Source organism: Leuresthes tenuis, unplaced genomic scaffold (assembly GCF_036924035.1).
Source record: "Leuresthes tenuis unplaced genomic scaffold, fLeuTen1.0.hap1 SCAF_18, whole genome shotgun sequence".
NCBI lineage: Eukaryota > Metazoa > Chordata > Actinopteri > Atheriniformes > Atherinopsidae > Leuresthes > Leuresthes tenuis.
In genome coordinates this window covers 6,334,569-6,359,100 of record NW_027325372.1, presented here as the reverse complement: position 1 = coordinate 6,359,100, position 24,532 = coordinate 6,334,569, and the positions used below count along the sequence as shown (strand labels likewise).

The 24,532-nt window shown below is 41.1% G+C and overlaps 1 protein-coding gene across 2 annotated transcripts in view; it reads right to left on the bottom strand.

Moving 5' to 3' along the window:
- LOC140275458 (zinc fingers and homeoboxes protein 2-like) overlaps positions 1-24,532 on the bottom strand; it is a 120,479-nt gene that overhangs the window by 63,005 nt on the left and 32,942 nt on the right. For both annotated transcript variants that reach the window (XM_072370928.1, XM_072370929.1), the window contains exon 2: positions 22,266-22,431. The gene's annotated coding sequence lies outside the window, so the exon portion shown is untranslated. The remainder of the gene's footprint in view (positions 1-22,265; positions 22,432-24,532) is intronic.

Genomic DNA, 24,532 nt, shown 5'->3' with positions numbered 1-24,532 from the left:
GTGTGTGTGTGTGGGAGAGGGAGAACTGTATCATCGCAAATGTGAGTCTGTTGGTGCGTGAGCAAGTGTGTAAACAAGTGTGAAAGAGTAAGACAATGTGACTGAGTACTATTACACATGCAAAAAGGAAAAGATTCTTAGCAGGAAGCTCGTTACAGCAGCAGGGGAGACGAATGCATGCAGGTGTGTGCGTGAGTGTGTTGACCAGCTGGTGTTCCACATGTGGACGTGTCCCGCAGAGCCAGTGAATCCAGCAGAGACCCACTCCTACAGTGGATCTATGCCCAGTGTGTGGATGTGTGTGTGAGAGTTTATAAAGGACTTGTCATTTGGTGGGAGTGTGATGAATGTGTTAAGTATGTATGAGTCAGTTTTTTTCTGTATACGTGTTTATCTAATCGCACGGTATCAGTGCAGTGACTCCCGGTACGGAGCACGGCACCTTCCCAGAGCAGAACTGAGGATCAATACAGTGAGTTGAAATATGTTCTATTGGAATTCAATAAAAGGAGTCACATCGTCGGGCTGTCTCAATCCACTGTACCAGAATTTGATTTGGTATCACAGCAATGAGTACATCATGATCCTGTAACACTACGTTCTCTTTTGAAAAATGGGCCAAAATCTATCAACTACATATCAACTATCAACACCAATATCGCCATCCAAAATCAAATCTCTATTCAGGATTAGTCCATAAGTGAAACTGACTTCTCTGTTTTATTTTTAAGCCGTTTTAATGTGTTTACTTACAGAAGTTGCACTCTCTTGGATTTCGATGCGTCATACAGAAGCCTGTGGAGGCCACCTGCTCACACACGCTTCCTTGAAGCTCTTCTTGTTATTTAAACGCGCACTTTATGCAGTGCGTGCCAGGTTTAAAAAACCAAGAGGTGCACGACAGGCCAAAACGGGTCACAGCATGGCTTGGTGTCACTGCAGTCAGTAAGAGTTACAGCTTTCATCTAACTAGAATGCAGTGCAACCAGGCATGAACGCGTCATATAGGCAGTACTTGTAACAACATGTGCAGTTGAGTTTACCTATGGCTACTCAACAACTTGGTAGTTAACTAGACTAGTATCCTTTGACCAGGTATACATTCGCAAGGGGAGGCACCGATTTGTTGACCAAAGTTTGTCCAAAGCCACAACACTGAGGAATATCTGAGAACATCCTCTATGGGAGATCATTGTACATTTAACTAGCGCTAAACTCACCGCACAGACGTCATCTTTAGGCTACTTGAATAGCTATTTTTTCAAATGATGCTGTGGTTATTAAATCAGGATTTTATTAAAGCAGAGCAGCCAAAACATGCATGCTATCTCTTTAATTATCATTATTAACAGATTCTTTGTCTCCCGTCTGCTGGACGTGAACTGTGGAGCAAGTGCACAGCACTGAGGTCAGTTTGGGTCGAGTTGAGCATATAGATGCAGGAGTGATCCAACTCCCAACCACATTAATGATAATTTGCTTTATTCTAGTGCTGATTGTCTATGTATTTCCTAAAAAAAAATGTTTAAGTGAGGTTCTGTGAAGTACTTTTGTGTAGTCAGTGTCTCAGTTAGGAAGTAAATCAGACAGTTGTTTCCTTTGGCCACACACTTTCCCAACTGCAGAACATCCGTCTTCAACTTGAGATTGTATACCAGAGATAATTTACATTTGAAAATGTGTTTGAATGAAAGACCACTTTATAAATTCAGCATGGAATCTTACAGTGTAAATATCTATCATTATAATGTGCCAAAATATGTGTCAGTATTACTATAGTAAGTTGAAATTAGACCATAGATCAATAAAGTGAGTCACAGTATGATCTGGTGTCAACAGCCATGGCATGAGTATGCATAAGATATTGACTATGAGTCATACTGTCTCTACAGGATTTCAGTTCAGTACCAACAGTGGTATTAAATATCAAGCACTTGTATGATTTCCATATTGACAATTTATTACCACAGTGACAAAGCCTCGGTGTTGGTGAGTCACTACAATTATTCTCTATAATTCAGTATCAGCGACTCAGAATGTGATGGGTATTAACAGCTAACACTCACTGGGTATCTGTGACACATTTCTCGGTGTGAACACTGTTATCTTTCTATACTGTAATAGAGTCTGCTGTGTGCAGTATAAGTACTTGATGCATGCACCAGGAGTACTCATTATGTACTATCTGTTATCACAGTATTGTAGTACCAGCCAATGCACTTCTTAACATTGGCTGCTTCCAAGGTCGGATATTTACCAAGTGTAACTGTGTGTGAGTGTGTGTGGGTGTGTGTGTGAGTGTGTGACCAGAGGCAGTGCAGTGGAGGGGAGCTAATCCACTAAAGTAACAGAGAACTGACAGAGTCAGAGGTCATTATCATTCACACACTGCTGAGCACAACACTCACACTGTTCACAATACTGGGTCTGCAGCACATCCCCAACACACACACACACACACACACACAAGCAGCAGATTTTGTTACAATGGCACACAAAGTGTGTTCAGATACTCATCTGGCTGTTTCCTTTTTGCTGCTTCTTTCTCTCTTGTTTACATACGTGAAGCTGAAAAAACACTTGTTCGCAATTCAGCTCTTGTTCTGTCTGCACTTCCTCTCAACCAAACTAAACCTGAAACAACCGAGCCACCCACCCACCGACGCTCAAACACACAGAAAACAGATGAGTCTTAATCTCCCGTTGCCATAAAAAAAAAGAAAAACAGACCATTTTGAGTCGGTGTAACTTCTTGTCATCGAACATCCTGTTAATTCCTCTGACAGCGTCAAACAAAGCTCCTCTGAGTCCCACACATTAGCACACACATATCAACACAAACAGGCACTGGTCTAAGATGGAGACAGGCAGAAAACAAGCTAACGCTGCACAGATTTACAGTTCAGCTGGTATTGTATTTGGTCTGTATTAAATATCAGATATCACTTAGTATGATCAATTTTGATGCAACCAGAAAGGCAGGCAAGAAATTATGCTATCATGCTTCACAGCCTGTACTGGTTTGATTTTTAAAGTCGTGCTTCCTGGAAACTGGAACAGTTTGGTCTCCATTAAAAACTTTAATTAAAACTTTAGATTAATAACTAAAATTAGACAGGCAGACCTGTCATCAACTTAGCATCTATTCCACTTTCACCACTATTTATGCTTTTATTGGTCTTAAAGAGCCATGAGCACATATTTCAAAAAGAAACCCCAACAGCAATTGCTATTTTGTTCCCATCAGGCTTTTACAGAAGCTGTTTCTAAAAGTATCCTCTTCTGAGTTTGTTAACAGGTAATTCTTTCCATAGTTGCCAACTTTGTACTGTTAAACATATTTCACAAATTAAAGGCTCTACATACATATTTTTTAACAGTTCGCTACGTTCAGATATTTTGCATTGATACTCATAACAGGGAATAAAGTCATATTTCCACTGTGTGTGCTGCAATCCAAGCATCTATGTTCTGTATAAAAAAAGTGAACCATAAGTTATGTTGAAGCAAATTTTTCAAATGTCATTAAGTAGCAAAGCTGTAGTGCAACTAAAGAGTGGCTGCACAGGCTAAGTTATGCTAGGCTGAAAGGAAAAAAACAAGTCACTTTAGAAGTGTTCAAAAGAAAAGGTCTCCAAGAACCTTTAAATAAGCTATTATATTCTGGTAACACCAGCAACTGGAAAACTACATATGGCTCCTTTTTCATTAGATGCACAGTACTATCAGAGGCTCGGTCACACCTACTCGATTCAAAATGAATGGGTAGATGTCTCCAAACTTTTTAAAGGTACTTTATGAAATCACCATGAGGACTTTGGACACTGGTTTGAACCTACAGTTGCTCTTTCACCTCTTTAGTTGTCCAGAATTGTCTTCCACAAAGTAAGCGTGCAGCTATGAAGCTGCTGTGGGCACCTTTTCACTTACTGCTGATAAAAACCACAACATGGATTTCCATCCAGTGTTAATTCTCAAATCTTGAATTTTACCATAAAAAAAACACTTCAGATATTGCTGCTAAAAAGATTTTGTTTTATTGGACCTCTTCTTCTTCTTTTATGTTTAAAAACACTCGACTGGAGAATAAGCGCCAACCATTATAAAATAATAATATAAGCATTTTAGCAGTGGATGAAAACACACACGTCTTTTGCAGCTTTTTGAAAGAAAGTGCCCAAATTCTGCATGGGATTTAGAAGAAAATCCATCATGACAAGTAACCTTGACAACTGAATTATCCATCACCGTTTCCTCATCAAGTAAAAAGAAAAAAAGTCCACAAAGTGTCCTCCTCAAGGGCTCTTCCGCAACACCCATCTTAACCAACTGACCAACGCGATGGTCTACTTTCCGGTTAAATGATGTTAAATCATTACCAAAACCTGTCTGTCCACTGTAACGAAAGTATCAAGCTGAGAGGAAGTGCTCTGGAAGATATCAAAGTTTCTGAACAGTGCAGTGCTGCTCCGCTGGAACTCCTCACACACCCCCAGGGATGAATTACTTGGAGAGAATCAAGATGTTGTTACAGAGAAAACAAGCTCTTGGCCTCTCAGAGAACATCGACGGGTGTAATGCTGCACAGATGTAGGCTCAGTGCAACTCCCACTCTGCTCGCTGCTCTGTTTTAAAGCAGGGGAAGCTGCTCAGAGAATGTGGCAGCTTGAATGTAACATTTCCACAAACACTGACCCATTCGCCAGCTTACACAGTCGGACTGCATCACTGCTTTTCAGAACATGTTCGGTTAAAATGCATCCCTCTATTTGTGCTCAGTCTTACTAAAGACTGAAGACATAACCTCGGAGGTCACAGAAACGAAGCCAACTTGACATGTGACTTCAAATATTTGGCTGCTGTAGCAAAACACAAACTGATAATCGATCTGCGGGTGATCGAAACCGCACGTTTTTCAGTTTGATCGGTCTATCTGCGTCAGAATTGTGTATAAGTCTCAGACAGATGTAAGCTCATTCTTTTACACACCTTGTGGTCTTCACTAGAGGCCAAAGTTCTGATGTGCAAGCCCAAAAAGATGTGCTGTATCCGGTATGGGAATTATATAAAACCTTAACCTGAATGAAATCATCAAAAAGTGCAAACACCAAATTATCCACAGCAAGAATACTGTACATGATAAATTGTTCAAACAACCCAAACAGATGAAGCACGCTGCCAATATTTTGGTAAAAAAAAGTGTTCAGGTTGGATCGTGCCTTCAGGCACACACATGAATACTTGGTTCAGGTCTGGCTGGTCCTGTTGTTTCAACCCTTAAGGATTTTTTCTTGTTGTTGTCGTTTTTTGAGGAAAATTCATGCAGCATTAATGTAAATTAGATTCTCGGAAATCCAGCTTACAAAGCGGGAATGAGCAGGGGTAATATTGTACAGATGGAGCCTCAGTACAAGTCCCATTTCTCTGCGTTCCCTACACTGATACTGTTTCATGCTCTGACAGAAAATGATTGATCAGGAGGGAGCTGAATTCATTGAAAACCCCAAAAAACTACTTTCAATCTTCATATGATCATATCACACGAATAAAAGAAAAAAACATATTAAATTTGCTTTGAAAAGTATGCTCAAGTGTAGGAGACAAGCATGCTCAACAACAACAGACGAAAAAGTGTGACAAGACATATCCACAAATGCAGAGCTGCTCTGATAAAAGAATCATTTCATGGGTTACACTGCCATTTCTGTCTCTTTCTACTCTGTTACACCACCTCTACCGTCAGGGAATTGTTCAGAAAATCCTGCAGCACAAATGGAGCTAAGAAGGAGCTCCTCCTACCCTTTTTAACACGTCTCCACCCCAAACCCACATCTCCAGTCCTTCAGAGGGACCTTTGAGGATTTAAAAAGCCAAAAATGACCTTTTTTCGGTAAAAAACGCAGTGACAGAATTCTGTCTGTACAGAAGTACTGTGATTTCTCACATTTGTCATGTTGCGTCTCTGCTCCCAAAAGTAGCGAAAATCACTCACTGCATACAATCTGTCCAGCTGATGTTGATTGTTGCATCTTCTATGACCTGTGATTTTGCAAACAGTTCATGTGCAGAGAAAAGATCAACATCCAGAGATGCAACATGAAGTCAAGGCAGATTTGACCATTCACAAACCTCCCATGACAGGCAGGAAAAGTCTAACAACAGCAGCCCACAGGGCATCTTCTCTGCTACACTCGTAACCACACAGTGCAACACGGTGTACCGTCTCAGAAATAGGATTTCTATATTTAAAGTCTGAGCAAAGTGAAGTCAGTCAAATATTTGCTTGGAAAACAATTGTAGTTAAAACGTGAGAATGATGCTGTACTGAATTGTTAAGTTTGAACAGCAGATTAATGGAATTATTTCCTCTTCTAGTATTACCAGTGAGTGGCTGCTATTCCTCACACGTTACATGGGCATCTTTAAATTATCATCTGGCTTACACTGAATTAGAGCCAGAAAAATGAACATAGAAGGACAATTCATTCATTATTTGAATGACGATTAATCATCAACTATAATTTCCAGATTTGTGACATTTCCTCTCCGATTGGAGCACTACAGCAACATGGTCGTCTATTGCTATCACCACTGCTGGGATTGTTGGTGCTTTTCAAGTCTTTCATTCCTAAAACTGTTAAACCAATCTGATTTTGCTTTTGCTTAATAATGACTGAAAACATTTTATGGTCTCCTGATGTCATTATTGCAGCAACGAAGCCGAAAAACTTCTGTCAAGCAGCTGAGAATAATGTTATGGATGACAATAATGAGGGGAGACGGAGCGAAGACAACGTTTCCTATCCTGTAAAAGTCGTAAAAGACTCTCAGTCTTATAATCAGACCCATCTTATACAGCAAGAGGGATAACTTTCATACATACGGTGTTTACCTTCAAAGTGCTCCTTATGATGAGGGATTTTCTTACAAAAGGTATTCCCTAATGTAGCTCTATCCGAGAAAGGGGTGGGCGATATGGCAAAAAATATCATATCACGATTTTTTTAAAATAAAATCACGATTTAGATTTTTTTCTTTTTTTTATATTGAAAAGTGAAAAACAGACAGTGTTGCAGGAGTATTTTTGGCTGGGCAGCTCGTACCGCTGGTCAACTACTTGAAGCAGACGTTCGGACCCCTCCTTTTCTACCGTCTTGAACGGTACCATATCTTTTGCAAGATAAAAGGTAACTGCTTCTGTTACCTCTTTCTATCGCTTGCTTGACTTGTCATAGGAGTGCCTTTGTGAAATGCCTGTGTTAATGTCTGTTTTGGTCTTACGCTACCTGCTGCCTCTGCCTGCGGTTCCGGTGCCGCCGGGCCCCTCGCTGTCTGGCTCTCAGCATACTGTTTGGGATGCTTCTTCTTCAAGTGATTTAACAGGTTCGTCGTGTTGCCACCCGACGTGCAAACTGTTTCTGTGCAAACTTTGCAAATTACATTTGCTTGCGTTTGATCAGTTGCGGAAAATCCAAACCAATTCCATATAATGGAGGTGGAATTTTTGTTAGCAACCAACTCCTCTGTTTGGCTTTCAGCCATGGCTCTCCATGCGGCTACCGCCACACACACAAACAAGGAGGCGGGTAAGAAAGCGCGTCACTGCCCGTAATTCGCTGTGATTGGTCAGTCAGGTTGATGACGTAATACGTCTGGTGCGTCGGTGCATCAGCATAGAACTGCAATTTATAGAATGTGCCCGATACGATCCCACGATCTCTGCAGTTTGACAGATGGTTACGGATCGTCTTCACGTTGCAATCGTTCACGATTCAATATCGTCATATCGCCCACCCCTAATCCGAGATGATTTTGGATGAAGCAAACTCTGTTCACTTCGGATGAGACGTGATGACTGTGAAAACACATTTTCATTCTCAAACCATTCAAAAAGCCTTTGCACCTTGTATTTATATAGGCTTTATATAGATATTTCTATTATCTCCAGCAGCTATTGCACCATAAATGGGGGATAAGAAAAAAAACAAGGAATCCGGAAATGAAATATTTCGGGACAAAGAGCCCTGCTGCGTGTGCAGCAGCAGGCAGTTAGCAGACTGTGTTTCTGGATTATTCACTGGACATAAAGAGAGGGGGAAAAAAATCAATGGAGTGATGAAAATAAAAGCTCTGTATTAACCTTAAATCCCTAAATCTACATGTTAAGAACCTCTGCATATATTAAAAGCATTTGTGAGTATTCTGTAAAGGCTGCCTGCTGCCTCAGCAGCCACTCTTACACTGAGAAAGCCTCAGTGTGAATGCAGGTTGGGGAATCCTTCATAATATTTACTGAGTTTACTGACTTGGCTGATGGCTGTGTTTTCTTATCCTCGAACAGAGAGGGTGATTTGACTGATGCTCGTAACAGATTGCATCACAGCAGGGGACGAACTGAAAGGGTTTACGCACCGCAGCTTTCCCTAAACTGTCTAACAGTGGCAGCGCTCCACCTTGTAAATTTGGAATAGCAATTTTAGAAATTTCCCAGCAGTCCATCTCCAATTGGCTTGAACTGGGAGTAGTGTTTGATATCAGTGATGTATCGCTGCTTTGGCTGAAGACCACCTCCAAAGGGCAGAAAACTGATTCTAGCTTTGTGAAAGCAAACACTCACCGCAGTCTCCAGAAAAACACCTGAGCACATTAAAACCTGTTTTTATTCATAACCCAGTTCCTTCACCAAAGGTCACTTTTCCTCTTTCAGTCAGAGCTCTTAAAGCCTTAATGCGATTTCATACATGCCAAAGAAATCTGTATACTGCTTTGACATGTCAGCTACCTACATTTAGGTCTTTCTGCATCCACAAAATAAAAAAATCCGCAAGAATATTATAAAATGTCCCACCACAAAGTAGTTCAGCTCCTTTGGTGAGACGTCTAATGCCTGAACAACAACACATTATTACAGCTAATCAAAAAAGGGTTATAAAAAAAGCTTGAAATTTCTTTCTATGTGATATATTTCCACTGTTTCAGTATGATTTTCTCACCAAACAACAAAATAAAAAACTAAAATATATTCAGGTCCAGTTGGTAGGTTTTATGCATTTTATTAGCAAATTAAATTTTGTCATAAAACATACTAATAAAGTCCATAAAATAATAATAATGTCCATTTGTCGGGTAAAATTGTGCAAAATGTCCAATAAAGCTTATGCTATTCAATTAGCAGTAGATTAATGCATCTGTTTTATGTATGATGCATTTGTACAAATCACATAAACTTTAAGTAATTCAGTCTGGCTTGTTTGACGCCATCATTTCATTTATTTCATATGTTTTAGCTGATTAAATTGAATGGCCGTGACAACAATCTAAATGACTGAAACTTATAAACATCACTCAGATAAAATCTGATGGATGTAAATGCTAAAAGAAAAAGAGAACAGTGCCGCGTGAGTGCAGCACCAGTTTTTAAAAGGCTGAGTTAAAGGGCTGTAATGAAACAACCTCTTATGTCACATGCCAACACTGCGTGTAACGTTTGCTGCGCTTCATCTGTGCCGCATCAGATTGCAACCGAGACATTTTTAAAACAGGTTCAACAAATACTCATTGTTACAAAACTGTCTGAGTTTTGCTCAGGTAGAAGTAACATGGTCAACTGTTGCAGTTTCTCTGATAAAAACAAGGCCACCAAAAGCCACCAAAATCTAAATCCGCAGATCGCTTGTGCTCGAAGATGCTGAACAACATACTTACCTGCCAAGAATGAGGACACGGTCGCCTGATTTCACAGAGGGCAGTTACTGTTGCTTCATGGAGCTTGAGAGAACCCCCACCCCCTAAATCCCCATTTGGGACCAGCTGAGAACCTTAGTTAATAATTTCCAATCAAAATATTTGTTTTCATTCTCTATTGCCAGTTTGAAAATAAGAATTGGATTGGATGGGGGCTGATAAAAGATTCATCCATCCAGTGAATCACACATCGTTTCAATTACAAGAAAGACAACATCTCCAAAACACATCATGAAAGGAGAGAATGCTGTCACAGTTCTATCTGCATATCCAAAAGTCTGGTCCTTATGAAGAGAAACATTTTCACTTGTTGAGATAAATGAGCACTCCAGTGATTCGTTACAGCATTTTTTTTTTTATAAAAGGTGAGATGTGGTCGATGTGAAGGAGGCAGGACGGAGACGTTATCATTTGAATTCACTTGATTCTCCATCACATCTTTTGCTCGACTCTTCAAGCTTGTTGAAGATCTTTCAAACTCAACTCAGACTCAAACTTGCAGAAATATGAGTATTTATGCCAGAGAGCACTAAGTGTTGTTTGTCCCCCCCCCCTTTGCCATTATCAATCCAGACAATAGCCAACTCTATTCATAATAATGCATAAAATAGCATTCTTTGATTTTTCGGTTTTGTTTTTGCTTTATATTTTCCTCACCATTAAAAACTGAACCAGAGTCCTTGACATCTTCACTCCCTCCCACTACCAACATTTTTTCTCATTTCTGAAATGATTTGCCAATTATAAACAGAATTTCATTCAGTGCTTTGTTGATGATTAGTAAAGAGGCCAAATGTGGGTTTTTTGAGTGCTTTTTCCTTCTGCAATTAACTTGTTTCTTTTCTTCAGTCTGAGCACAGAAGCAGCATTTTCTTCAACTGTAATAGGATGAGTTACCTTTAAAATCTCCATTTCTGCTCTCACTTAGAATGTGTAAAATGTGCCCCTTTCTGACACCCCCTCCCTAAAAAAGAAAGAAAATCTGTCTGGAGATTTGTTTTTATCTTTATTTCTAAGAAACACCTCTCGAGTGACACTTAACAGAATTGAACAAATGTGTTGTGGACGGATGGGTGTGTGTATGGATGGATGATTTGGGGGAAGCTGTGAGGCAGACCTACCTTCCAGTCTAACACTCATTACTCTGAAAAACACTTGACTTCATCGTGGCCTCAATTATACAGTGCTGGATAAACTCCACAGTTACTGCTGCTGCCGGACGGAGGGGGGCGTCTGGCGACAGCAGCACAGCACTTTGGGTGGAGAGTACATACTCCTGCTTAAACCTTGACCTCCTCATCTTTATGGCGGTGAATCCTGAGTGGCTTTGAGCCAAAAGGGACGCCAGAAGCAGAAACTGAGGACTAACCTGAGTCTGATTCCAGCTGAACTTTACAAATCTGCTTTCTGAATTGTTCTATAACTTAAAAGTGTAACTTCTACAAGAAAGGTGTCCGGCAGCTCTCGAACAATGAAGCCAAACATCCAGCAAGAATCAAAAGGACTATCTTCAACCCCAAGAAGAACAAGGAGAGCAGCAACAGATGGTCTGACCCCCACAGAGCCCTGATCTCAACATCATGGAGTCAGTCTGGGATCACATGAAGACACTGAGGACAGCAACAAAGCCTAAATCCACAGATGGCAAATTCTCCAAGATACTAAATGGCCAGCCTACTTTGAAATGTGTGAAAGTAGACTGAAGAGAAAAATAAGACGAATTGTAAGCTAATCTTTGACCTTGGTGTGATAATGGTTTTGATAAATCAAAATTTCACCATTTTGACTCTGACCAACTATCTGAATTCAACTAAACACTTAAAGCTTAAAGGCCAGTGATTTATTCTCCTTTCCAAAGTGCACATATTTTACTCTTTTTTATTTATGTGAGCCATGAGTCTTGTAGATTGTGCTCCACAAGTTGAGAAGACATTTGTGTCCAGAGTTTGTCCTTTTGGCAGACTCGGTGCAGTTTCACAAAGGTACTTATGTTGCCTGGGAGGCGTTGTTTGAAAGGCTAAAGTCAGGGAGCAAAACATCTCCTGCAGTTGCATCTGTGGCTGTTTTTGGTGAAGATTACAGTAAATCCTCCTGCACAGAGGGGAGGGTACATATTTAACCACTAAACTTTGGTTTAAGTGTAAATATGAGAGATTTCATTCAACACTTTGAGACACACATTCCTCTGAACACTAGCAGGTCCCATAATTGACAAAACAAGGTAGTAATTATTGTATCAAAATGTCTAAAACCACCTGCAAAGTTTTGAAATGAACTCTTTCATTTGTTCATTTTTCTGTGAGAATCTCTAAATGTCAGGATCGAGACACCAATGAGCAGAGGAAGAACAACGGGGGAGGGGAGGGAGGGGAGGGGGGTGTGGAATCTGCACAGAGTTTGGATGACACATTCTTAACTCAGAACACCCACAACCACACAGTGTTTCACAGAGGAGGGAGAAAGAAGAGGAGAAAAAAAAAAGAAAAGCACAACCGTAAAGTTAAAAACTTAACACCCCAAGACCTCAGTGGAAGAGCTGTAATCACACAACCACCGAGCAAAACAAGTCAAAAAGAATCATCAACAAGTGAAGTGTCTCCTGAATCTGAGGAGTGCTGTGATGGTCAAGTTTAGCAGCAGCAGCGGCGGCGGCAGCAGCGGCGGCGGCAGCAGCGGCGGCAGCAGCGGCGGCAGCGGCGGCAGCAGCAGCATGGCTACAGTTTCATACAACAGCTCGGTGAAAAAGGCTGCCCGACCACACCGCCTGCCCACTCACACCTCCTCCACAGGTGTGTGTATCTGTGTGTGGTTTTTTTGGGGGGTGAGTCATCCTCTCCCACGTAGCTAATACCTCCAGCAGTGTTTGTGGAGATCCCATCAGCCCTCACACAGTACCTGCACCAGTCCTCACACTCCCACCACTGGCTCACATTCTTGTATGCTTCCCGCAGCAATGCTGCCGCTCAAGATTTTCAAACAAGCATCCAGCATTTGGAGGCAACAGATGGCGATTTCATGAACAACATTCTGATCATAGAGAGACACAACGTCGGGGCATCGCATTCATCGTGCAGCCTTTGTTTTCTGCAGTTAATAAACACACAAACAGGAACATTCAGACGTTCAGATCTGCTCCGGCTGAACCGATGATGTGATGCGCTGTTAAGTATTTTGATCCACTGCAAAATTAAGACTAATGATCTCATTCTACAGACGACAGGCATCAAAAGAACAAACATTATAAACATGATATTTCTCCGTGGCAACTAATTTCTTTAATTTCTTTAAATGATACAGAAGGTTTTTAAATCAGGTTTCAAAAACCTGAGGGTCATGAAACTCATTCAGCATGAAAACAACACAGAGTCACAATGCAAATAAGAGGAGGAAAAAAGCACACCATGTTATCAAGCACAGAACTGTTTCTGCAACCCCAGCAGTGTACCATTTGGTGGATGCTTTCAGTCGAGGTGCTTCCTAGCACCTTAGATGCAAATATTTTTAGCTGGGATGACCCATGTGCAAACTGCACCCATCATCCCGGCAGTGTCAGAGCCGTGCTCCACCCCTTGAGCCTCACACAGCCATTTCAACAAAGCAGAAAAGCTATGAAAACAAGCTTTCCTGGATATCCAGTAGGGCTGACATTGGCCTGCAGGCTGGCTGCAGCCCAGCAAAATGCTGGGGAAAAGAAACACAAAAAAAAACAGACTGGACGGCAGCCAAATGGTGGTAAATTTTTGGCCGCAGCTGGTCAGGTTTTCTGCACTGGTAAACCCTTTACACTGCTGACTAGAAGTAGCTGTTGGTGGTCAACTTGAAGAATTCCACCTCCTTATAGAAACACTAAGAGTTTTAAGGCCTAAGAAACACACACGTTAAATTTGAATGGAAGATTTTGAGATCTCACCGATATTTTTAGTAGTTTTCCAACATTTACAGGATGTCAGACGTCTTGGTTGAAAACCAGCAGGCATTTTTTTCCCCACTGTCAGTAAATGTTTCACCATGTGATGAAAACAAGTGACTTTAGTGGCTGTGAATGTGACATGATAATAGATGGGCAATCCCGTCATTTCATCATCCTGTGGTTTTTACTCATGTTAGCAGCTTGTTTGCGGGGATGGCAATACTCTGACTGTCAGTTAGTCCACAGAGGAGCAAATACCAGCAAAAACGTTCCCATCAACCTCAGATGGACTTATACTGATGCCAAACAACAACGCATGCATGTGCAAACAAAGATGAGTCACATTATATCAGTCCAACGTCAACGTGCTCAGTTCTTCACTCTGACTCTGTGTTAAGTTCCACAGATTTCTGTTTGGGAAAGTCTTTTTTACTCCCAAACCAATCTGCAGAGAGCGATGGCCTCACCATTTTCAGCCGACACAGGAGATGTCTTAGTAGTTTTTACGACGTAGATAATTACATTGTTGTTATTGTTAAATACCTCACGGCTGCAACTATAACGTCCAAAAAATTACAACAAAATTACAATAATGTAAAATAATCACAACTTCATAGTTACATCAGCAGTAGCAAGCTTCCTTCCATATTTAAACATTAAAGCAAATGAATCCCTGCTTTATACATGAGCAGCTTAGAGTATGTTAAGCTACAAAGTTGACCCGAGCTAATGGCACTCACTTGTCAACCTGGTGGAAGATGGTGTTAAGTTTGCATGTTCAGTTGCCAAGTGCTGTGACATTAACTTTCATCTGAACACACATCGGCTGCATCAGACTTTACATCCAAGCCCTCGTCTCAGCTGCATCTCAAGAAGAATGTGGAGAGCCCCCAAAAAACCCGCAAACAAATGAAAATATATTCAGATGGTATAATTCAACTTTTTGATTTACTTATCTTTGTGCACTTGACAAATAAAGAACCAAATCAGTCTTTGACAATCATTGCCTCTCTCCTAATGTTCATCAACTTTGAATAAAAATGAGCCATGAAATCTTGCACCACGTGCCTGAAAACAATGAAATACCATAAAAACATATTCCCATCGGATCAGGCTTGAACCTCTGTGTAGAAGCACACAGAGGTTGCATCTTAATGGGTAAAACAGGTATGAATTTTCTTGTCTGTGAGGCAAGTGTGGATTCATGATTTAAAGCTCAATTCCACAGGAAACACACACCTATTTCACAAATTGGACTTACCGGTACCCATGATGCACTGAGAATAAACGCAACTATTGTTTCTGAAGAGCACAGGTTACCGTTTGTTACGTTGCAATGAATCACACATTATCCTGCATGTTAACTGCACTGATTTGTTGGCAATTGTAATTTTTACAATTGCAGAATCGTTTTACAGAATGTTTGATCAAAAATGTCTTTCATGCTTTTGACAAACACTCTCCAGAAAGCTAAGACTCACGAGACCTCCGTGACGGCTCCAAATGCGATGACCAAACTCAACAAAAACTTAAGAGCCTCCTGTGAAACAAGCTCTGTTGAAAGCTTTCCCAAATGTGTGCAGTCCCACATTGCACAACCACGTAAAGCAGCAGCGGCAGCAGCAGCGGCAGCAGCAGCGGCAGCAGCAGCGGCAGCGGCAGCAGCGGCGGTGGCAGCGGCAGCAGCAGCGGCGGCAGCTTTGAGTTTGGTGCCGCTGGGGCACCAGAGGCTGCGGACGCTGTTATGTTTAAACTGTTACAGCACGAACCTGCTGAACTGAGCATGCTGCTTCCAGCTGAGGAGGAATCTCCACCCCCGCACACATAAAAATACACTCCTACCTGATTGAAAAACCATCTCAGATTCTCCTGTTCCCCTCAACCGTCCAGTGTCTGACTTCACTTACATTATGAAGTATTTGTCTTTTCCTCAAGTCTCATATCTCCTCTCTTCTCTTATAGTTCTCATTTATTTTCTCTCAAATTTGATTTCCCCTCTTCCTCCCATTTCCCCCCTCTCCTAAAACCAGCTCCTCCACACTTTTTAACACGAGAAGGCCAGTCTGCGCAATAAAGGAGCTGTGTTTTGAATTTTAGAAATGTCACATCTTTCAAAGTTCCCCTCTGACTTTTTCCCCGAGCTACTTTCAGAGGAAAAAGGTGTCCTGGCCCACTCATCCAAAAAATCTATCTGTCATCCAGGTGTTACTCTCCCCTCCACATCATCATCTCACCCTTCCCCTTTTCACTTTTCTTCTTTGTGCTCCACATCATCACCCACCTTTAGGGGGGCATTTCTACTTGCCCTTACAAGTCCACACAGTGATTAAACAATACATGAGCAGAAAAAGAAAGGAGGTAATTAAGTGATTGGGGGCGAATTTAAAGGAATGGGTAAACAGGTCTTACACCGAAACTCTGAGACACAATTCTTAAGGATTGTAATAAACTGTAGTTCTAACTAGTTCCTAAATCTGAGACCGGAGTTTATTTCAACCCTGCAGATTTGTCTTCTTGATGGAAAAGAAGAGACTGTGTGTGACACCACATTTCAGATTTCAGTAAAAACATGACAATGTTCCCCTTTTCACTTTTTCCGGTTAGTCTTTAACTTCTTTAAGGCAGAACCCTTTCTCTGATGATGCTAATTCATAAATTCTGTGCACACATTTTATGGCTCTTTGTAGCCTCGTCAGTTCTGTTTATGAAGCGTAATTGAAAAAGAATGTGTCCTTTAGGAAATTTGATGTAAACAGTGGCTCTTCTCTCCCACCGCTGGCTTTGATCACCTCCCCCACTCTGACATCCATTGAGAACCTGGATCTGTTTCTCCTTCTGGACTTTTCTCTCTTCTGAGACGTCTGATCAGAACCGTCTGACTGACTCTCTGCTACAGACTGGCGCTCCAAGCACATTTCTGGGATTTACACGAAGTCTCTTCATCACTCTTCACCAAAAAATATGACTCTGACCGTTTTCATTTTCTTCCGTTCCTTTTTCTCCACAGCTGCCTGACAGTATGTTATAAATACTGTCCTGAGGTGATTGTACTTCTTTGCTCTGTTTTACTTTGTGCCCTGACCTTGTTTGATCTTGGGATGTGCTCTGCTGAAAGCCAATATCTGCACTGCTGTGCATAATTATTGAGCCACTCCTCTTTTCTTTATACATTGCCAGGAAAACAGGAAACAGGTGCAGCAATTTACTTAAACATGTTCAAACATAAGTGGAGCAACAGTAGAAAAATGCAAAAAGGCAGTTTGTATAATTCTAACGAGCACGAAAGTGAATATTTGGTCCGAGCTCCTTTATTCTCCAACACAACCTGAACCCTCTCAGACAAGCTTTCTGTCATTTCTTTAAGTTTGTTTCTTTGGATGTTGGCTGCCTTTTGTTCTGTTCTCTGTCAGATGATCCCACACTGCTTCAGTAATGTCGAGGTCCGGGCTCTGGGAGGATTCATGCCTCCATAAGACCTGTCGCCACTGATTTTGCTGAGATATGTTAAGTTTTCAACTAATAGCTCTGTGGGAGTCTTAAATTCTGTTTTCAACTTTATCTCTGGCAGATGCACCACAGTGTTGAATCTAAGTGTGAGCTCAAGACTAAATCCTGGCTGACTTTGAGTTAAATGGTCAAGAGCTGCCAAATATTCACGTCCAGTTTGTCTACAAGATGTTAGAAAACAGTACGAAATAGAACTCAGATTTCAATGTTCAGGCTTAGAGAGCTTGTTTTCGCCTGACAAATGCTTCAAAGGATAATAGATACACAACTTTTCATGATGTTCAACACGCAAAACAGCAAATCCTTAAGCTTGAGAAGATTAAATATTTGGACATGACTCAAAAGATTACCTGAGATTTAGTGAGAGAGACACAGTCAATGGAAGCAAACACGCAATCCTGTTTCAGACGGTGTCAGTATGACACACAAACCCACATATTTCTGTCATTGTCATGGTTTGAATATAGTCACATGGAAAATGTAAGTACATTCACACTTTCAGATCCATAATATCAGAAATATAAGATCCAGAGTAGGTGCCACTGATAGAGGTGAGAGCCTTTCTCATTTAAACCTCTGACTTTTTCAGTATGCTCTCTGCCTTGCTATTGGAGCGTGTGATGCCAAGTTCTAAAGAGATCTTAAGGTCTTTAGAAAAGAAGGCTGTGGATATCAGAGTGTGCAAATGGACTAAAAAACATCTCAAAATGTTCTGAATTAAATTATTCCACCGTAAAGAAAATCATGTACAAGAGTCTTAGATTTCAAAAGACTACCCGTTCATCCAAGAAAAAGAGCACTCCAATATTTCATCACAGGATCTGCTGCAACCGCTGGTGTCAAAGTGCTGCATCTACAGTTAGAAAGAGATTGCACAAATTTGACCTGCCAGGAAAACAGCTTTCCCTGTCCAGATAGAGCATGAGCGCTTAACCACAGCTCGTCATAGATGCAGGTAAACATGAGCAATACATACATGAAGACAAAACACATCTTCAGCACAGGCAATTTGGCAAGAAGCGGGTGTAACAGGCCAATGGACAATTGTGCTTTGCACTGTCAAATTCACATTCAAAGCCAAATTTGGCTGCCAGTTTGAAAATCTTACTTGAGGGAAATATTCAAATCTTGGATGCATCGAGATGAAAGATTCTGAATTGATTCCCAAATGTCAGAACTTTTCACAACAAAGATTTTTGTCCCTATTCAGTCTGTAAACCGGGAGTGAGATGCAGCGCCGTTAGTAACGCAGCGCTCTCCCACGTTCTACAATGACAACAACAACCAAAGCCGTGGAATTATTTAAGAAAGCATGTGACGTCTGGATATTATGGCCTCAGAATCTTATGTGACCATAACTGTGCACTTTATCACAGAAGACTGGCAGATGTGCTCCAAACAAGAGCCATAGATGAGTGATTATACTGCAGATAACAGGAGGATGCACGACAACAGCTTTATAAAAAATAATAATAATTAAATCAATCACGCTATTTTAATCCAGATTATGCCATACAGAGACCATACAGCCCTGCCTCGTCTATGCACTCTCTGTATTGGACTTGATTAGTTAGAATAAATATATCCTGAAATCAATCCAAACTATAAATAAAGTTTACATGTTGGATTATTATATTTGGTTAGAACTTTTTGCAGTGTACAGCCTGCTTAAAGGGAGCACTGCAAGCCTCTGAGGCAGCTTACTGTCAGCAAATATTACACCACCTTTATCATGTGACACCATCAGCGATCAGAAAGCACCAAATGTTTGGTTTTACTTCATGTCTTCACCTAATACCGTGCTACTTGATAACTGGTTAATATATTTGCAGTGAAATTATTCTAAGATTACTCTCTACCATAATCATTTCATATAAAGCAGAGATTGAGGCTCAGATGGTGCAGGTGCTTCGCCCAAAGTCATGTCTGTCATTGTTACTTATGCTCTCTCTGTTTACTTGTGCTTTTGGGGAACTTAAAGCTTCCTCTGAATCAGAAGTGTAACATATTCATCAGTCGGAGAATGCACTTTTACACTACACCGATGCAATCGTCTCCCCAGAGACTTCCATCAAAGGCAGCTGTGTATTTCAACGCTGTCATTATACTCCACGTAAAAATGAGTCTCGAGTTGCTCACAATGATAAAATGGCAAGTTTGCAACAAAAATTAAATGCCATTGCCGCGACATAAAGAGGCTCACCTGCCAAAACTTCACATAGCTGCAACATCAACAGCTCAACAATGACGATTACCTGTTTGTTCTTATCTTAAAAACAGGAGACGCATCTCTTTATGCTCCCTCCTGTGGGGCCGCCATTAAACAAACCCAACGAGCCAACAGCCTGCTGGAAAATGCTGAGAGCTGAAATGCCATTTACTCGCTTCTAAACCAAAGTTCATCAACCTCTAAAAGTAGCAGGTGCCAGCCTTTACACATTCCTCTCCCGGTGGTTAAAACAGAGTGAGCTAAGGTTCTGAAGTCTTTTTTTCCCCCCATCTGTAGATAAAGATTTGGAGATTAAAGAGGGAAAAAAAACATTAAGGTGTTATTAAGTCATTCTGTGATGCTATAGCTATAAAACGGATTTAAATCAATCCAAACCTGTGAGAAATAACACAAACAGGTAATTCTGCTCCAAAATAACCAACGATGATACAGTCTGAAGATGCGAGCTGTGCAGTCGGTCACGTGTGTTTTAAGTGAAAATGTGTGTACACTCCGCTTGGACTACCCTACTTCACTTACAAAGTGTTTTCTGGCCTATGCAAGCAACAAGTCCACTGACTGAAATGGCCATTTAAGTCATGCGTGTATGTCCCTCAACACGGCTCACAGTGGCCGTCCATACAAGCAGCTGAAGGGAAATAAGACTCACATGAGCGTTCCCACATCCAAGGAGACATCCTTCTTAAAGTGTTTGGTTCCTCATAATGAGGAAGGAGCGGTCTTTTCAACCATGGGACTAATTGCTTAGAGTGAGAAAACAATCACTGTCACTTTTTAAAATGCATACAGTCACAGATGCCATTTAAACTCCTCATATGCTGTTGCTCTGACTGCAGGTCAGATGTTATTTGAAGGAAGATTTTGCCAGCATGAACTAACACTACACGGGCACGTTTTATACAAGCAGGTGAAAGATGCTCATTGTTGAGTTAATCAATTTATTGGCTATTTCTCTGCAGCATAAGATGAGGTTGATAATTACAACCATCTACTCTGGTAATCACGTCACAAGGGTTAAATGACTTGTACTTTTTGTTTGTGTTTATTCAGTTTTTTGGTAATGGAGTAATTACTGAGGATGATGACAATAATCAAACGGAGACAAAAATAAAACTAAAAACCTCACTACACATTGTACATATTCAATTACATTTGCCAGGGACAATAAAGCTCATGTAAAAACTATGATACCCCCACTGAGCCCCATCTGTAACCATGGTTTCCACAGTAAAGTGGCAGATGGTCCGTATTACCTTTCTTTTTAATTATCATTCAAAATCAGTTTGATTATGACACTGCAAAACAATCAGTTGAATAAAAACACTGCCCAGCATCAGCCGAAGGCTATAGCACCAGCACGTGTGCCTGAGGTCTGTTTGAGGAGCCTATAAAATCTTGACGAAAGGCAGCAACAGCTCTGGAAGTTGTTCATCCTTCCCCGAGAGGACTGGGACTGAAACGTGTTGTATTTTAGTTCTGAGAACTTGATCAAACACGCTCATGGTGCCTGCAGAACAAACTGGAAGAAGCATGAGCCGCTGCCTCAAAGCAAATGCAAAATAAGTGTTGTTTAGTGCAATGCTTGATCTGTGAACCTCAGAAAGGTGGAAAATGGATAAGTGTTGTCTCTGATTTACCAATAGCTTGTCAATAACGTGACCTGGAGCTTTCAGTCGTGTGCTTCCCTCCCCTTCTGTATGCGTCGCATGGACACTCTATTCATGCATTCTACTCAAACACAGGTTCCATATTTTAGTCACCCAAGCAGCAGATTTTGCTGTTTTAAAATGTTGCGCTTGTTGAATTGGCTGTAAAAGTGTTCCAACGGGAACAGACAATAGACTCCTGTACGAGATTCCTCTGGGTTTATGCCAGTTGTTGGTTTCACTGCAGTCACATCACTGTCCTCTCGATCCTCCTTTGTGTCTATGTAAATTAAGAACGCAGTCAGTGGATTTACTGAAAAGGCAACAAAAAGGAATCAAGCACTTCTCACTTGGTGTCAGAGTTGGCCGAGGTGCTGGAGCTCAGAACGATCAAGCTGAATCAACGGGCATCTGGAATCATCTCAGACATCATAATCTTTACCTTAAATTCTCGTATTGTTTTGCTTCTATTGTCTGCCGTGGCTTTGCAGCCGCAGTAAACACAGTTGACTGCATCCTTTATTCCCAAAACTCACGCCATCTTAAAATGAGAGTTACCAGGATAGTTTGGTTTAGTCAATACCCAACCAGCTGGAATCCATAAATCAGGATTAGTGAAAAGAGTTTACCTGTCTTGTTATTTCCATGTAATCTGAGTTTCCAATGCTGCCTTTTTCAAACTGGGACATTCTTAATCTTAATTTATTCACATGCATTTATATATCTGTTTGAATATATAAAGCAAAAGGTGAGTTTCCAGTGAGGTTAATGGTCAAAAACAAAAATTTGAAGGAACACACAAGAACCTGGACAGCACCGAAGCTCCCGGACAACCCTGGAAACTTTCTGGAGTTTTGTGTCTACTCTGATATCAAACTTTAACTTCCAAAATCACATTAAATTCTGGTGAGAATGCAACGGTTCAGATGCAGTGAGGATCGACGGATGTAGGAAGCCTGGGTGAGAGCTAATTTACCGAGATGCCTGGCAGGTCTGACATCTCATAAAACATTGGATAAGGTTTTAGGAAAATAAATTATTTCTCAATTTTATGGGGAAAAAAGCCAAATATTTCAAAAATCTAAATACTTTCTATTTTTAAATCTTGAATGTGGTTCAGTCTGATTCTTGAATATGAACCGTGATGTTTTACTGTAGTTGGGCTGTGACTGATGACGTTCCAACACAAAAAACTAGAAGAAATGTGATCAAAATGTTTCGTACTCACTGCGCTTCCTCTGAGGGGAGGGGCTTCACTGGAGGGGGCGGGGCTTTTCCTGACCTTTCACCTCCGGGCGCTGTCAGTCCTCCCCGATCTCTCCCGTATTCTCAGTCTGCCTCGTCTTTGCTGGAACGATCCTCAGACCAGGGGCACTCTGGGTTATCTGCAGGATCTGAAAGAAGAGAGGGATGCCAGCGAAGGCATCACAGTGTGAGAAGAAATTTAAGACTAATCAAAAGACGAATCAGACGTTCGGTACATGCGTTCAGGTGTTCTGTGAGTGTATTAAAATGTGATGATAACAGATTACGCAGAGATGCTGCTGATAGTGTGTGTGTGTGTGTAATAGCAGGTGGTGTGTATGATTGCGTGACAGTATGTGTGAATGAATGAAGGAGTAATTTGAACTCAGTATGGGCCATACAACTTGGCCCAAAAAAAAAAGAGGCAATGGTTACCATGGCAACATGTGCCAAAACAGAGAAGGGAGCAAGCGCTGAAGAGAATTCGGGAGAGAAAGACTGCAAGAGAGAAGCAGAAAATCAGAGGCCAGAGAAAGCCTCCGGCAGCACTACCTCCAGAGATTCAGAAAGGGAGTTCAGTTTCTAACTTGGATCCAGTTCCCAGAATTCTTCACTTCAGGAAGCAGATTTGTATAAAACTGAAGCTGCGAGTTCTTCTGCATCACTTCAACAAAAGTGGCCTGTAATCACTTTCACACGTCTAACAGCTTGAATTTCATACATGCAAACTTAAAATAAAAAATAACCATTCAAAGGTCAGTTCTTGGTTTAATTGGCATGTTCACTGATTTCCACCTGCATCAATCTACAGCCAAAAAAAAAGAAACCCGTGACTGCGCCTCAATAATTACTCTGTGATGCTAATCGAAAGAATAATATGGGATGATTAAATCACAAGATCAAGCATTCGGACAACACAAAACCTGATAGCGACCTGCTGATAGCAGCAAAAAGAGGAGCTCTATTGTTATATTTGGCTGCACAACATGAAAATGCACAACAAAGAACAGGGAAATGTGGGAAACATTCAAGCTGAAATGACTCATTTGAATTTATAACTGTGCAGGATGCAAGATGCTTTAACCAGAAACCGATACCCTGATTCCCAAAAATGGCATGAAGAACCAAACGAAAGGCCTGCCGCGGTGTCTCTTCACGGTAGCTATGTTTGGGCCAAAAAATGACATGAATGCACCACCAAAAAAAAAAAACACATCCAACTAACAAGCCTAGGCTCGTAATCTACGATATGGTAATGAGCTTGTCTTTCCTGATTCATAGTTATCAGTTGGTTTCTGCTCCACCCGACCACATTCTTTTGAAAAGTGTTACTCGTTTTGGAAAGATTAAGACAACAAATGATTTATTGCTTTGCTTTCTGTCAACACTGCCGCCTCCCTGTTCAAATATTATTTCACTATTCTGAACAGCCAAACAGAAAGAACTCTCCAACTGACGAATGTAAAGAAAAAAAGAAAAAGTTGACGGGAACTGACAGCGTGTGCTACACACCGCGGCCGTTAATTTTCCTTCCATGTTTAAAAATCCGTTCGGGCCCGGGGAAAATCCAGCAGAGGGCGCTCCAGTGTCAGTTTGACCTAAAACATACCCTGGTAACCTTAACGTAAATAAGCTAATGTTGTTTGCCATGTTGCAGTGAAATGGGACAACATCCTGTCCTAACAGGACAAACACAACATCAACATCACGATGCACGGTTTGGGGCTTTATTTGCAAGCTTTATGCAACCTCACCTGCTAGCTATCCACCCAAGTGAGGTAGCGTTGGCACCACATATAAACGAGTCAATCAGTGGGTTTACATGATGAGATTAACTCGAATATAGCTATAGTTATGCTCCCTATCTGAGCAAGGGTAATTATCCTTTGTTAAATGGTGGTGAATGAATCGAATCACTGGCACAAATCATGCAATACCACAGTAGATAAGTGGCGCTGTACCTATTTCAACTATCGCTAATAGAGCCCCTTCCGGTTGACGTCTTCACCACCAACAACAACAAAACTAAGGCATTCGAGAAAGATGGCGAATGAAGAGCAAGATGAAGCTACGTCCCTCTATATTTGAGATGAGCATGGCTCATGACCACTGTCGTCTCGTTAAGTGGGTAATCGGATCGAGTTATCCCGGGGTCTTAATTCGATCGCAAGTAACCTGATCCGATTCAATTTCTTGTTGGATTAAGCTTGTTACATGAGCTGAATAACTCAATCTTATTGTAATTTAGCC